Source organism: Bombina bombina, chromosome 3 (genome assembly GCF_027579735.1).
Source record: "Bombina bombina isolate aBomBom1 chromosome 3, aBomBom1.pri, whole genome shotgun sequence".
In the NCBI taxonomy this organism is placed as follows: Eukaryota; Metazoa; Chordata; class Amphibia; order Anura; family Bombinatoridae; genus Bombina; species Bombina bombina.
The window spans coordinates 192,411,289-192,427,880 of NC_069501.1; the positions used below are offsets into that span (position 1 = coordinate 192,411,289).

At 40.8% G+C, this 16,592-nt stretch overlaps 1 protein-coding gene across 2 annotated transcripts in view; it reads left to right on the forward strand.

Annotated features, from left to right (window-relative positions):
* Positions 1 to 10,685: 10,685 nt before the first annotated feature.
* NIT2 (nitrilase family member 2) overlaps positions 10,686 to 16,592 on the forward strand; it is a 183,925-nt gene continuing 178,018 nt past the window's right edge. Inside the window, exon 1 of one of the 2 annotated variants that reach the window (XM_053706061.1) lies at positions 10,686 to 10,704. The gene's annotated coding sequence lies outside the window, so the exon portion shown is untranslated. Of the gene's footprint in view, positions 10,705 to 11,076; positions 11,092 to 16,592 lie in introns of those variants that run through there. The other variant, XM_053706060.1, reaches the window with a different exon arrangement.

Sequence of the window (16,592 nt, forward strand, 5' to 3'; positions counted from 1 at the left end):
GGGGAGCCAAGACAGCCACAAAGGGTCCATGTATTTACCCCCCCAACACAATACACAATCTCAGGGGAGTCATGGCTTTTACACACAGACTATGTCACAAGAAGTGCCAACTGGACAGGCTGAGTGGTCACACACTGGTCATCAGTGGGACTATCAATCCACCCTGAGAGCTCCACCATCCTCATCACTTGGGAGAGCTCCACCATCATCATCACTTGGGAGAGCTCCACCATCCTCATCACTTGGGAGAGCTCCACCATCTGCAGATGAAAATATAGCTGAAAGTACTCAAGCACCAGCAGATGCAGCTGAACCTGTCCCAACAGAACCAGCAGATGCAGCTGAACCTGTCCCAACAGAACCAGCAGATGCAGATGAACCTGTCCCAACAGAACCAGCAGATGCAGCTGAACCTGTCCCAACAGAACCAGCAGATGCAGCTGAACCTGCACCTCAGGCAACAGCAGATGCAGGTGACCCTGCCTCACAAGCACATAGAAGCCCTGCTGCTTAAGAGCCTGTGGATGCATTGTATTCACCCCTGGGTAAGGAATACATTGCACTCCAGAGGAGGCTCATAACAAGCACGGAGAACATACAAAGAGGCCAAGAGAGGTTCTTCAGGAACCAAGAGAGGAGACAACAACATAGCATAGAGCTGCAGAGGGACATGGCAGCATCGTTAAGTGCAAGTGTTCATAACCAATCACAGATGATGCGAATTCTGTCTGATATGCAGATGCAAATGTACAATAGATGGAGAGAACAAAATCAACTCTTGGGTGTGTTGGTTGAGCACTTTACACACCAGCAGGACACTGCCTCCAGCCTATCATCTGTGGCCAGCACACCAGCAGAAACAGCAGAATCTTCTCAAACCAGGAGAACAAGGAAATCCACTACAGCCACCTCAGCTCCCTCATCCAAGAAGCCAAAAAATAAATAAATATTCTTATAGTTCACCATAAATCTTGTCCTCTGTTATTTACCATATAATTGTCATCCACATCCATGTGAGGTGTGTTTTAGTACACTAATATTGTTGAAACATATAATATGACTGTCATGAACCAAGCCTCCAGACTAAAAAGAAAAAGAAAAGGTCTGGGAGGCATTCTGCTAAGAAGGGCTGTATAGGGATTTGAACCTGTGGCTCTGTGGTTGCTATTTCTGTTTGCTTACATGTTGAGCCACAGCCAGTTCCAACAATAGCATGAGATCTGATAAATAACTATTTGCCTTACTTGTTATTACACCTGTGCAACACACAGGTGTTCTCAATTCTGGAATTAATCAGAACCAACCTGTGCAAAACCTCCCTATTTAAGGATGGCTTTTAGTCTGCATTAGTGTCTTCACATTGGATCTGTTTTGTCAAGTCAGAACCTGTTTCCTGTATTTCTTTGGAGAAAAGATTTCCTTTGCACCTGTTTACAAGGTATTACCAGGAGAAAGCCTTTACCTTTAAACCTGTTACCAATCTACAAGTTTGTTTCCTGCTTTATGCAATTCCTGCACTTGGCCATTGCCAGGAGAAGGATTTCCTTTGCACCTGTTTATAAGGTATTACCAGGAGAAAACCTTTACCTTTAAACCTGTTACCAATCTTCAAGTTTGTTTCCTGCCTTGTGCATTTCCTGCACTCAGCAATTACAAGGAGAGAGACTTTACCTTTAAACCTGTTACCAGTTTGCAAGTTGTTTCCTGCATTGTGCAATTCCTGCACTCAGCAATTACAAGGAGAGACACTTTACCTTTAAACCTGTTACCAGTTTGCAAGTTGTTTCCTGCATTGTGCAATTCCTGCACTCAGCAATTACAAGGAGAGACACTTTACCTTTAAACCTGTTACCAGTTTGCAAGTTGTTTCCTGCATTGTGCAATTCCTGCACTCAGCAATTACAAGGAGAGAGACTTTACCTTTAAACCTGTTACCAGTTTGCAAGTTGTTTCCTGCCTTGTGCAATTCCTGGACTCAGCAATTACAAGGAGAAAGACTTTACCTTTAAACCTGCTACCTGTTTACAAGTTGTTTTCTGCCTTGTGCAAATCTTACATTTCTGTTATTACCAAGAGAAAGACTTTCCTTTTTGAATCTGCATCTCTGCTTACTAGTTTTCTTTATTTTCACTCCTGCTGTATGTGGTCTTAACATACCTGAGTAGCATATTTAAATATTCTGCAAGTATTTGCTTAAACAAAGTATTTTGTTATTTAAATAAATTTGTTTTCATTTTCAATCAGTATGGCTTCTACTAACCTTCCTTTAAAGCAACTGTTCCAGACAATGAGGCTCTCACATGATATCCTGAGACAGAACATGACAATGACCTGTGTGGAAATGGCAAACAAAGGTAATATTATCATGTTTATGACATATTCATGTTCTATAAACCACATCACATAGTTGTGTATGAAGGGTACATATAGTAATATTCACTTAAAAGATGTAAATCAAGGTTTCTCACATCCAATATAAATTGACACATGGATATATATATATATATATATATATATATATATATATATATATATATATAAATAATAATGTATTTACATAAGGTGTGAACATAAGGTGTGAACATAAGGTATAAACATCCATTTTCATTCTTATTAATGATAGTCAATAAATCATAGTGACCTAAACATGAATTAAACAAATGAGACATTTTCAGTAATTAGGGTGGTTAAGGGAAAGGGGGTGGGATATAGTAGTTTCACTTACATGCAGTGGAAATCCGCAGTATGTAATTCTGCAAGACATGATATATACACATGCAATGGTTGGTGAGGTACAGTCAAACATCATAATACATGTGAATGTTACGGTTTACTGTACTTATGAACAAGTAACTTACAGGTGAGGTGAAGAATTCACGGATGACAAAGTCCCTCACTTCATTCCCCTCAGTGTCCCCCTGTCCACATCCTCAGGTACAGGAACCAGCTGCTGATCTTTTTCTGGTTCTATGTCCCCCAATATACGAGTGTCCACAGCAATGTTATGTAGAATACAACATGCATTGAAAATGGAACACACTTTGTTGGGGTTATACTGTAAAGCTCCACCTTTCAAATCCAGACACCTGAATCTGGTTTTGAGTAGGCCAAAGCTCCTTTCTAATACATTTCTGGTCTGTTTGTGGGCCTCCTGGTACCTGAGTTGTGGCTCTGTAAGGGGGTGTGCCAAGGGGGTTAAAAGCCATGGTCTGCAGCCGTACCCTGTGTCACCTGTCATGTAACATATGTATTATGATTACTACAGGTTCATCATGTGCTTAAAGGGACATAACATGGATTTCATTTAAAATATATATTTTACAAAAAACAGAATTTATGTTTACCTGATAAATTTCTTTCTCCTATGGTGTGTCCGGTCCACGACTTCATCCTTACTTGTGGGATATTCTCATTCCCTACAGGAAATGGCAAAGAGAGCACACAGCAAAAGCTGTCCATATAGCCCCCCCTCTGGCTCCGTCCCCCAGTCATTCGACCGACGGTTAGGAGAAAAAGGAGAAACCATAAGGTGCCGTGGTGACTATAGTGTACTGGAAAAATAAAAATTTTAAACCTGACTAAAAGCCAGGGCGGGCCATGGACCGGACACACCGTAGGAGAAAGAAATTTATCAGGTAAACATAAATTCTGTTTTCTCCTATATTGGTGTGTCCGGTCCACGGCTTCATCCTTACTTGTGGGAACCAATACCAAAGCTTTAGGACACGGATGAAGGGAGGGAACAAGTCAGGTAACCTAAATGGAAGGCACCAACAGCTTGCAAAACCTTTCTCCCAAAAACAGCCTCCGAAGAAGCATAAGTATCAAATTTGTAAAATTTGGCAAAAGTATGCAGAGAAGACCAAGTCGCTGCCTTACAGATCTGTTCAACAGAAGCCTCATTCTTGAAGGCCCATGTGGAAGCCACAGCTCTAGTAGAGTGAGCTGTAATTCGTTCAGGAGGCTGCCGGCCGGCAGTCTCATAGGCCAAACGGATGATGCTTTTTAGCCAAAAGGAAAGAGAGGTAGCAGTAGCTTTCTGACCTCTCCTCTTACCAGAATAGACGACAAACAAAGAAGATGTCTGTCTGAAATCCTTTGTTGCTTCTAAATAGAATTTTAAAGCACGAACTACATCTAAGTTATGCAACAAACGTTCCTTCTTCGAAATTGGATTCGGACACAGAGAAGGAACAGCTATTTCCTGGTTAATATTCCTATTGGAAACCACCTTCGGAAGAAAACCAGGCTTAGTACGTAAAACTACCTTATATGTATGAAATACCAGATAGGGTGAAGTACACTGCAAAGCAGACAATTCGGAAACTCTTCTAGCAGAAGAAATAGCAACCAAAAACAGAACTTTCCAAGATAGTAACTTAATATCTATGGAATGCAAAGGTTCAAACGGAACCCCTTGAAGAACTGAAATAACTAAATTTAGACTCCATGGAGGAGTCATAGGTCTGTAAACAGGCTTAATTCTAACTAATGCCTGTACAAACGCCTGTACATCTGGCACGGCGGCAGAGTAGATATCTGTCCTTTTAGAGAACTAGCTGACAAACCTTTATCCAAACCCTCTTGGAGAAAGGAAAGTATCCTAGGAATTCTAATTTTACTCCAAGAGTATCCCTTGTATTCGCACCAACAGATATATGTTTGCCATATCTTATGGTAAATTTTCCTAGTCACAGGTTTTCTGGCCTGAACCAGAGTATCTATAACCGAATCTGAAAACCCACGCTTAGATAGAATCAAGCGTTCAATTTCCAAGCAGTCAGTTGCAGAGAGACTGGATTTGGATGTTCGAATGGACCCTGTACTAGAAGATCCTGCCTCAAAGGTAGCTTCCATGGTGGAGCCGATGACATATTCACCAGGTCTGCATACCAAGTCCTGCGTGGCCATGCAGGAGCTATTAGAATCACCGAGGCCTTCTCCTGTTTGATCCTGGCTACAAGCCTGGGAAGGAGAGGGAACGGTGGAAACACATAAGCTAGATTGAACGACCAAGGCGCCACCAATGCATCTACTAGTGTCACCTTGGGATCCCTGGATCTGGACCCGTAGCGAGGAACCTTAGAGTTCTGACGAGACGCCATCAGATCCATATCTGAAATGCCCCATAGTTGAGTTAACTGGGCAAAGACCTCCGGGTGAAGTTCCCACTCCCCCGGATGGAAAGTCTGACGACTCAAATAATCCGCCTCCCAGTTGTCTACTCCTGGGATGTGAATTGCAGATAGATGGCAGGAGTGATCCTCCACCCATTTGATGATCTTGGATACCTCTCATCGCCAAGGAACTCTTTGTTCCCCCCTGATGATTGATGTACGCTACAGTCGTCATGTTGTCCGACTGAAATCTTATGAACCTGGAATTCACTAGTTGAGGCCAAGCCAGGAGCGCATTGAATATCGCTCTCAGTTCCAAAATGTTTATCAGGAGAAGAGACTCTTCCCGAGACCATAGACCTGAGCCTTCAGGGAGTCCCAGACCGCGCCCCAGCCTAAGAGACTGGCGTCGGTCGTGACAATGATCCACTCTGGTCTGCGGAAACTCATTCCCTGAGACAGGTGATCCTGAGTCAACCACCAGAGGAGTGAGTCTCTGGTTACCTGGTCTACTTGAATCTGGGGAGACAAGTCTGCATAATCCCCATTCCACTGTTTGAGCATGCACAGTTGCAATGGTCTTAAATGAATTCGAGCAAAAGGAACCACGTCCATTGCCGCAACCATTAGTCCTATTACCTCCATGCACTGAGCTATGGAAGGCTGAAGAATAGATTGAAGAGCTCGACAAGCATTTAGAAGCTTTAACCTTCTGACCTCTGTCAGAAAAATCTTCATTTCCACAGAGTCTATTATTGTTCCCAGAAAGGGAACCCTTGTGGACGGGGACAGGGAACTCTTTTCTATGTTCACCTTCCACCCGTGAGACCTGAGAAAGGCTAAAACAATGTCTGTATGAGCCCTTGCTTTGGAAAGGGACGACGCTTGAATTAGAATGCCCCTCGGCCTTAGGACCGCTAGAAGGGACCCTAGCAGTTTTATGAAAATTCTGGGAGCAGTGGCTAAACCGAACGTAAGAGCCACGAACTGGTAATGTTTGTCCAGAAAGGCGAACCTCAGAAACTGATGATGATCTTTGTGGATAGGAATATGCAGGTATGCATCCTTTAGGTCCACGGTAGTCATATATTGACCCTCCTGGATCGTTGGTAAAATCGTCCGAATGGTTTCCATTTTGAATGATGGAACTCTGAGGAATTTGTTTAGAATTTTTAAATCCAGAATTGGCCTGAAAGTTCCTTCTTTTTTGGGAACTACAACAGGTTTGAGTAAAACCCCAGACCTTGTTCCGCTGTTGGAACTGGGTGTATCACTCCCATCTTTAATAGGTCTCCTACACAACGTAAGAATGCCTGTCTCTTTATCTGGTCTAAAGATAAGCGAGACATGTGGAACCTTCCCCTTGGAGGAAGTTCCTTGAACTCCAGAAGATACCCCTGAGAGACAATTTCTAGTGCCCAGGGGTCCAGAACATCTCTTGCCCAAGCCTGAGCAAAGAGAGAAAGTCTGCCCCCTACTAGATCCGGTCCCGGATCGGGGGCTACCTCTTCATGCTGTCTTGGTAGCAGCAGCAGGCTTCTTGGGCTGTTTTCCCTTGTTCCAGCCTTGTAATGGTTTCCATGCTGGTTTAGGCTAGGAAGCGTTACTCTATAGGAATAGTTGTGCGCTTAGCTAACGTTGAAACTGCCCCCTCTACCTTAGGGACCGTTTGCCATGTGTCCCTTCTGGGGTCGACAATGGGGAACATTTTCTTAAATATAGGAGGGGGAACAAAAGGTATACCTGGCTTCTCCCACTCCTTAGTCACTATGTCCGCCACCCTCTTGGGTATCGGAAAAGCATCAGCGTGCACTGGGACCTCTAAGAATTTGTCCATTTTGCACAATTTCTCTGGAATCACCAAAGAATCACAATCATCAAGGGTAGCTAGCACCTCCTTTAGCAGGGCAGGAGATGTTCTAGCTTAAATTTAAATGCCACAATATCAGGTTCTGCATGTTGAGAAATTTTTCCTGAATCAGAAATTTCTCCCTCAGACAGACCCTCCCTCACTGCCAACTCAGACTGATGTGAGGGTATAACAGATAAATTATCGTCAGCGCCAACTTGCTCATCCTCTGTATTTAAAACTGAGCAATCACGCTTTCTAGGAAATACTGGCAGTTTGGATATAAGTGCTGCTATAGAATTATCCATTACTGCTGTTAATTGCTGCAAAGTAACAAGCATTGGCGCGCTAGATGTACTAGGTATCGCCTGCCCGGGCAAAGCTGGTGTTGACACAGAAGGAGAGGATGATGAACTATCCCCACTACCTTCATTTAAAGAATCATCTTGGGCAACCTTATTAAATGTGACAGTACTGTCCTTACTTTGTTTGGACGCCATGGCACAATTTGCACATACATTTAATGGGGGAACCACCTTGGCCTCCATACACACAGAACATATGCTATCTGAAGGTACAGACATGTTAGACAGACTTAGGCAGGTTTTTAATGCAATAAAAACAATTTTAAACAAAACCGTTACTGTCTCTTTAAATAATAAAAAGAGCATACTTTATTTCTGAATGATCGAAAAACTATCAAAGAAATATCCGATCTTTATGAAATTTATACCCCAGTGTCTTAATGCTTTGAAAGTATTGCACACCAAAATCTTAACCCTTAATTGAGCAATAATCTCAATTTACCGGTTTAAACACACTACAGTCCCTGCCACAGACTTTGCTGCGGCTTTTACCTTCCTTAGGGGTTATTCACCACAGTAATAAGCCTTTCTGTCCTTTTCTAAGCCACTGGACCCTCTCACGTGAAGCTGCATGCACTGTCTAGAGAAAGTAACTGCGTAACTGAGGCGCGAAAATGAGGCCTCCTCTCTCTGCATATCAGAGTGAAGGGGCCTTTCTGACAAGATTAGGCATCTAAACAACTGCCAGGCGCAAATAAACGTTCCCAAAAGTGTTTCAAAGTTTGCAAAACACTCCAAATGTCATATAAATATGACAAAAATTAATCGATTTAGCCCACAATAGTGTCAACCAGCATAGACATAGAGCCCAATTTATAAGCCTTAATTCTGTTACTGAGTCTAAGAAAATGGCTTACCTATCCCATAAGGGAAAACTGACAGTCTTCTAGCATTACTAGGTCTTGTTAGAAAGTGACTGATCATACCTGAAGCAGATAAGCCTGCAAACTGTTCCCCCCAACTGAAGTTCTCTAGTTTCAACAGTCCTGCGTGGGAACAGCAATGGATTTTAGTTACTGGTGCTAAAATCATACTCCTCTTTTAACAGAAATCTTCATCACTTTCTGTTGTAGAGTAAATAGTACAAACCGGCACTATTTTAAAATAACAAACTCTTGATAGAAGAAATAAAACTACAACTAACACCACATACTCTTTACCATCCCCGTGGAGATGCTACTTGTTCAGAGCGGCAAAGAGAATAACTGGGGGCGGAGCCAGAGGGGGGCTATATGGACAGCTTTTGCTGTGTGCTCTCTTTGCCATTTCCTGTAGGGAATGAGAATATCCCACAAGTAAGGATGAAGACGTGGACCGGACACACCAATGTAGGAGAAACATTAAATTGGTGCATTGTAAGCAATTTACTTTTATGCCAGGATTAGTCTAGACAAAATTCTATTTTCATGATTCAGATAGAACATGCCATTTTAAGAAAATGTCCTTTTAAGGGACATGAAACACACATTTCTTATTTAATGAGTTAATAAGAACCTGCAATTTTATTCAACTTTATAATTTACTTCTATTATGTATTTTGCTCCATTCTATTGATATAATTTGCTGACAAGCATATTAGATATGTTCATTAGCTGCTGATTGGTGGCTGCACATTGATGCCTCATGTGATTGGCTCATCTATGTGCATTGCTATTTCTTAAACAAAGGATATCTAAAGAATGAATCAAATGAGATAACAGAAGTAAATTGTAATGTTATTTAACATTGTATTCTCTATCTGAAACATGACGTAATTATTTTGGGTTTAGTGTCCCTTTAGTAGAAATATACAGACAGAATGAAGGTAGTGCATACTCACCAAGCAGCCATCCTCCCGAGTGTGTTCCAGAATCAAAAAGCTGGAATAAGGAGGTCTGGCACAGGATGTAGGAATCATGGGCACTCCCTGGAAAGTCTGCATACACATGTGTGAATTTCATAGTGGTATCACAGACCATCTGGCAATTCAAGGAGTAAAATCCTTTCCTGTTAATACAGAGGAATGGCTCCTCATGTGGGGCCACGATACGCACATGTGTGCAATCAATTGCCCCCATGACATTGGGAATACCCCCCAGTTGATAGAAGCCTTGTTTAAGACTGTTCCATTCCTGGGGGGTAGGACGGAAATGAATGTATCGCTGTGTCTGGTTATCTAGAGCAGTCAAAACCTCCCCTAGGAGCCTGGAGAAGGTGGACTGCGCTAGGCCAGAAACAAGCCCCTCTGTTGACTGGAATGAGACGACGCTCTATATGTAATGGAGGCCTAAATTTACAACATTAACAAAGTTTGTGTGAGAAAATAAAAAATATAACCTGACAGCTTTGAAAACAATTTCATAGTGTGCTTTCATTTCCATATCTTAATTATTTTCACATTCTTAAGGGCTGATGCTCTATCTGGTAGCTACAACCCTTTAAACCATAACTTATTTAACTTACACTCTAATAACAATAAACACACGGACACAGAGAGCTGGGTATAAGACCATACCATGGTCATGTTTATTTAACATTTAAATAAACCTGACTTCAACTGAAGTCATAACTAAAACACTTAACTTGTGGTGGCATTCGAGGCCTAGTAAATTAGTAATAATATCTCCATATGACTACAGGTCGCAGCCAGATGTTATGGAATTGCAAACTGCAAAGGGGGGCCGCAAAACGAGGCTCCACCCCATTCCGTTTAGGAGGCGCAAACATCCTAAAGGATCTTCAGCCAGCAGACCCGCGGGGCGGGGGCCCCCCAGGTCACGACCTGAAGACATCTCCCCGCCCATTAGCCCGACTGTCACCCCTCACGGTCACTCTGCCCTCAGGTGTTTATGGCCACGACCTCCCACCGCTAGGAGATAAAAATTGGCTCTTGCTTCTACCTATAAGGCACTGAGAGGAAAAAGCCTTGCAGCAATTACCCCCAGGAAGCGCAAAAACTACCGCCAAGGTCTTACATCCAGGGTCGGCTCCAAGGGGGGGCTTTGGGGGGCAATGCCCACCCAAATGGAATGCTGTGCCCCCTCAAAACACAGGATTTTTGTAAATTATTTTTTTATTTTTTTTTTAACTTAAAATGTTTTATTTTTTTGCCCCGCACCTTTTCTGGGGGCGGGGCTTGTGCACTCAGTCAGTCAGTGCAGTGGAAGGCTGGGGTATGACTTAGCTATACCTTTTTCACAATAGGTGGCTGGCACTGCTGAAGATGACTGACTGATCCAGCTGGCCTCACATGATGACGCTGCATTCTCCCTGACACTCATCACTTCCTCCCACCCAGAGTCCCAGCGCGGGAAGAGTGAGAGCTGACTCGTGAGAGGGAATCAGCGTGAGGTGATGCAAGGAGGAAAGAAGCAGCAAGACTAGGCTGGTCACGGTGAGAAAAAACATCACATTCAGCAGTGATGTTATTTACATTTGTTTTGCTCAGTCAGTCTAAGTGTAAGGTGTATTCTGCACTAGGCACACATTCACAAGGCATTTACTTAGGGCAGCAGCTGAAGCATTGCTCTAAGGCAGCTGTAGTGCCGGCAGGTACTTTTTATGGGTCATTTCCCCCATCCTCACCTCTCAGTGCACACATCAGACCTAGCTGTCATGCTGCCTCCCATGTATTTTACAAAGCAGCAAGCTCAGGTAACAAATAATGTATACAGCAAAATGTATTATCTGGCTTGGTCCCTTCCAGCTAAAGTACCAATAAAGTCACAGCCCTCACATCACAGGTCCTTCAGCCGTATGGGATCTAGCTGCAAACGTATCTGTAAGTGTGAGACTGAGGGAACCTTCTTGCAATATAGTAAGGTACTGAGGAGGGGGTTGTGTGTGTGGGAGACAGAGGGAACCTTCTTGCAATATAGTAAGGTACTGAGGAGGGGGTTGTGTGTGTGGGAGACAGAGGGAACCTTCTTGCAATATAGTAAGGTACTGAGGAGGGGGTTGTGTATCCTATATTATATAAGGTAATAGGGAGGCTGTGTGTATGTGTGTGGCAGAGCAGAGGGAACCTCTCTATAATGTTATAAAATTGTGTATAAGGTGTGTGACTGAGTGTGTCTGTCAAAGAGAACCTCTCTATAATATTATTTATATTTATATAAGGAGTGATATTTATATTTATTTAAGGTACTGGGGAGGGGCTGTGTGTGTGGGAGACAGAGGGAACCTCTTTATAATATTATGTATATAAGGGATGATATTTATATTTATTTAAGGTACTGGGGAGGGGGCTGTGTGTGTGGGAGACAGAGGGAACCTCTTTATAATATTATGTATATAAGGGATGATATTTATATTTATTTAAGGTACTGGGGAGGGGTCTGTGTGTGTGGGAGACAGAGGGAACCTCTTTATAATATTATGTATATAAGGGATGATATTTATATTTATTTAAGGTACTGGGGAGGGGTCTGTGTGTGTGGGAGACAGAGGGAACCTCTTTATAATATTATATATTTGTATATAAGGGATGATATTTATATTTATTTAAGGTACTGGGGAGGGGTCTGTGTGTGTGGGAGACAGAGGGAACCTCTTTATAATATTATGTATATAAGGAGTGATATTTATATTTATTTAAGGTACTGGGGAGGGGTCTGTGTGTGTGGGAGACAGAGGGAACCTCTTTATAATATTATGTATATAAGGAGTGATATTTATATTTATTTAAGGTACTGGGGAGGGGCTGTGTGTGTGGGAGACAGGGGGAACCTCTTTATAATATTATGTATATAAGGGATGATATTTATATTTATTTAAGGTACTGGGGAGGGGTCTGTGTGTGTGGGAGACAGAGGGAACCTCTTTATAATATTATGTATATAAGGGATGATATTTATATTTATTTAAGGTACTGGGGAGGGGCTGTGTGTGTGTGAGACAGAGGGAACCTCTTTATAATATTATGTATATAAGGAGTGATATTTATATTTATTTAAGGTACTGGGGAGGGGCTGTGTGTGTGGGAGACAGGGGGAACCTCTTTATAATATTATGTATATAAGGAGTGATATTTATATTTATTTAAGGTACTGGGGAGGGGCTGTGTGTGTGGGAGACAGAGGGAACCTCTTTATAATATTATGTATATAAGGAGTGATATTTATATTTATTTAAGGTACTGGGGAGGGGCTGTGTGTGTGGGAGACAGGGGGAACCTCTTTATAATATTATGTATATAAGGAGTGATATTTATATTTATTTAAGGTACTGGGGAGGGGTCTGTGTGTGTGGGAGACAGAGGGAACCTCTTTATAATATTATGTATATAAGGGATGATATTTATATTTATTTAAGGTACTGGGGAGGGGCTGTGTGTGTGGGAGACAGGGGGAACCTCTTTATAATATTATGTATATAAGGAGTGATATTTATATTTATTTAAGGTACTGGGGAGGGGTCTGTGTGTGTGGGAGACAGAGGGAACCTCTTTATAATATTATGTATATAAGGAGTGATATTTATATTTATTTAAGGTACTGGGGAGGGGTCTGTGTGTGTGGGAGACAGAGGGAACCTCTTTATAATATTATGTATATAAGGGATGATATTTATATTTATTTAAGGTACTGGGGAGGGGTCTGTGTGTGTGGGAGACAGAGGGAACCTCTTTATAATATTATGTATATAAGGAGTGATATTTATATTTATTTAAGGTACTGGGGAGGGGTCTGTGTGTGTGGGAGACAGAGGGAACCTCTTTATAATATTATGTATATAAGGAGTGATATTTATATTTATTTAAGGTACTGGGGAGGGGTCTGTGTGTGTGGGAGACAGAGGGAACCTCTTTATAATATTATGTATATAAGGAGTGATATTTATATTTATTTAAGGTACTGGGGAGGGGTCTGTGTGTGTGGGAGACAGAGGGAACCTCTTTATAATATTATGTATATAAGGGATGATATTTATATTTATTTAAGGTACTGGGGAGGGGTCTGTGTGTGTGGGAGACAGAGGGAACCTCTTTATAATATTATATATTTGTATATAAGGAGTGATATTTATATTTATTTAAGGTACTGGGGAGGGGTCTGTGTGTGTGGGAGACAGAGGGAACCTCTTTATAATATTATGTATATAAGGGATGATATTTATATTTATTTAAGGTACTGGGGAGGGGTCTGTGTGTGTGGGAGACAGAGGGAACCTCTTTATAATATTATATATTTGTATATAAGGGATGATATTTATATTTATTTAAGGTACTGGGGAGGGGTCTGTGTGTGTGGGAGACAGAGGGAACCTCTTTATAATATTATGTATATAAGGGATGATATTTATATTTATTTAAGGTACTGGGGAGGGGTCTGTGTGTGTGGGAGACAGAGGGAACCTCTTTATAATATTATGTATATAAGGGATGATATTTATATTTATTTAAGGTACTGGGGAGGGGTCTGTGTGTGTGGGAGACAGAGGGAACCTCTTTATAATATTATGTATATAAGGGATGATATTTATATTTATTTAAGGTACTGGGGAGGGGTCTGTGTGTGTGGGAGACAGAGGGAACCTCTTTATAATATTATGTATATAAGGAGTGATATTTATATTTATTTAAGGTACTGGGGAGGGGTCTGTGTGTGTGGGAGACAGAGGGAACCTCTTTATAATATTATGTATATAAGGGATGATATTTATATTTATTTAAGGTACTGGGGAGGGGTCTGTGTGTGTGGGAGACAGAGGGAACCTCTTTATAATATTATGTATATAAGGAGTGATATTTATATTTATTTAAGGTACTGGGGAGGGGTCTTTGTGTGGGAGACAGAGGGAACCTCTTTATAATATTATGTATATAAGGGATGATATTTATATTTATTTAAGGTACTGGGGAGGGGTCTGTGTGTGTGGGAGACAGAGGGAACCTCTTTATAATATTATGTATATAAGGAGTGATATTTATATTTATTTAAGGTACTGGGGAGGGGTCTTTGTGTGGGAGACAGAGGGAACCTCTTTATAATATTATGTATATAAGGGATGATATTTATATTTATTTAAGGTACTGGGGAGGGGTCTGTGTGTGTGGGAGACAGAGGGAACCTCTTTATAATATTATGTATATAAGGAGTGATATTTATATTTATTTAAGGTACTGGGGAGGGGTCTGTGTGTGTGGGAGACAGAGGGAACCTCTTTATAATATTATGTATATAAGGGATGATATTTATATTTATTTAAGGTACTGGGGAGGGGGCTGTGTGTGTGGGAGACAGAGGGAACCTCTTTATAATATTATATATTTGTATATAAGGGATGATATTTATATTTATTTAAGGTACTGGGGAGGGGGCTGTGTGTGTGGGAGACAGAGGGAACCTCTTTATTATATATATATATATATATATATATATATATATATATATATACCATATATCCATAATATATATTGTATTTATACATTTCTGGAAGAACATTAATATAAAAAAAGAGCAGCACACTATTTTGACACATTTGTATTTAATACTTTTTTTTATATTATGCTTTATTTAACATTTATTATGTTTATACTAAACTATACTATTGTGCTAAAGGGCCAGGCAGCAAAGTTTAAAATAATCTTGGCAACAGCAGATAAAGCTTGCTAAACTCCTTCAGCAATCCATTCATCAATAACATTCATTCACACATTCATTCACACATTCATCCATTTACCCATTCAGGCATTTTACTAACTTATTTGTGTCTGTGCCTGGAAATAAAAAGAACTTCTCCCTACAAAAAGATTTAATTAATTTATTAAGTGGCAATAAACAAGTTGTTTGCCAAATCCTAACCATTTATTATTACTACGATATGTGCATAAAATGTGTAAATATGTGCAGGTCAGATTATATAATCAGATGTACTGTAGGACACACTATATGACATATAGTGTGTCCTACAGTACATCTGAGTTTAGGGGATTTGGATCATGGTGATTAAGAGGTGAATTGTTTTTAAGGAGCTATTGCACTGGGGGTCTCAAGTTTAATGGCTCTGTTTTAGTGCACTGCATAAGATTTAGACTTCATTCTTTTACCTAGTGATTTAGCACATATTCTCCAAATGTTATTAGTGGGGGATAAGCCAGCTAGAAGCTACACTTTCCTGCAGAATATGTAGGTCTGCTCTTATTTTGACTTTCATATATGCTTTGTAAATGCGTGCCCCCTCGTCAGAAAAAAATGCCCCCCCATTTCATTCGTTCTGGAGCCGACCCTGCTTACATCGATTAGGCCAACTAACCCTATCCCCGCCTTTAGCCTACTAAACCAGCAACCACTAGGAAGCCATTTGCCTGAATGACGCCATTGAACTGTTAGCTCTACAGCCAATGAGCAAAGGGGGTTGGGAGGGAGGGAAACTTTCTTCGTTGAAAATCCCAGGAAGAAGAGGCAGGATTCTTCTAGAACTACCCTTATAACTGGTAAGTCTAAGACCTCCCCTTACTTTGCAACATTGTTGCTAACACACTGAACCATGGATTTTCACTACCTTGCAATGCACAGGCCCTAAACTCAGTTACAGGAGACTTTGCTACCCTACACACCCCTTATGTTTGAGGGTTTGTGGAATATTATTTTTATTTTATATGTTTTTCTAACCTACATAGCTTCAAATTTGAAAATGCGATGATCCTGGAATATTTAATATTTTTTTAGTAAATATATTTTTGACTTAACTATATTTTTGTTTTAAAACTATATTTAATTCTCACTCTTAATAAAGAAAACACAAGTTGCAAAGTTTCATTTTGAAAAATGGAAATATAGTGAAGTGTCTAGACAATAACAGATTTATTTTACTTTTCATAAATATCCATTTGCATTTTCAATGTATCTGTCTTTAGTAATACTCAATTTATCTGACTTTCGAAATATAGTAATTCTCAGTATAGAAACTGGATACAGTTTATTTCAATACTATTTTAGCGCTTTTAATGTGACAGAGCCACAGCATGTAATAAATATGACATGTAGTTGCCAACTGTCCCGTTTTTACCACGACAGTCCCGGAATTTGGGACCCAGTCCTGGCCATTTATATGTCCCGGACTGTCCCGGCAAAATGAGTAGCTTCCTCCATCCTCCTCCTATAATGGCCCACAGAGCCACCTCCCTCTCATTCTGTCCTCTATCTAGGGCTGAAACAACTAATCAATAAAAATCGATAATGAAACGATTTTCATTATTGATTAGTTGGTTATGTTGAGCCTTATACACTGTTAGAGATGCAGCGTCACCTTACTCCTCCCCTCTCCCATGGTATTCAG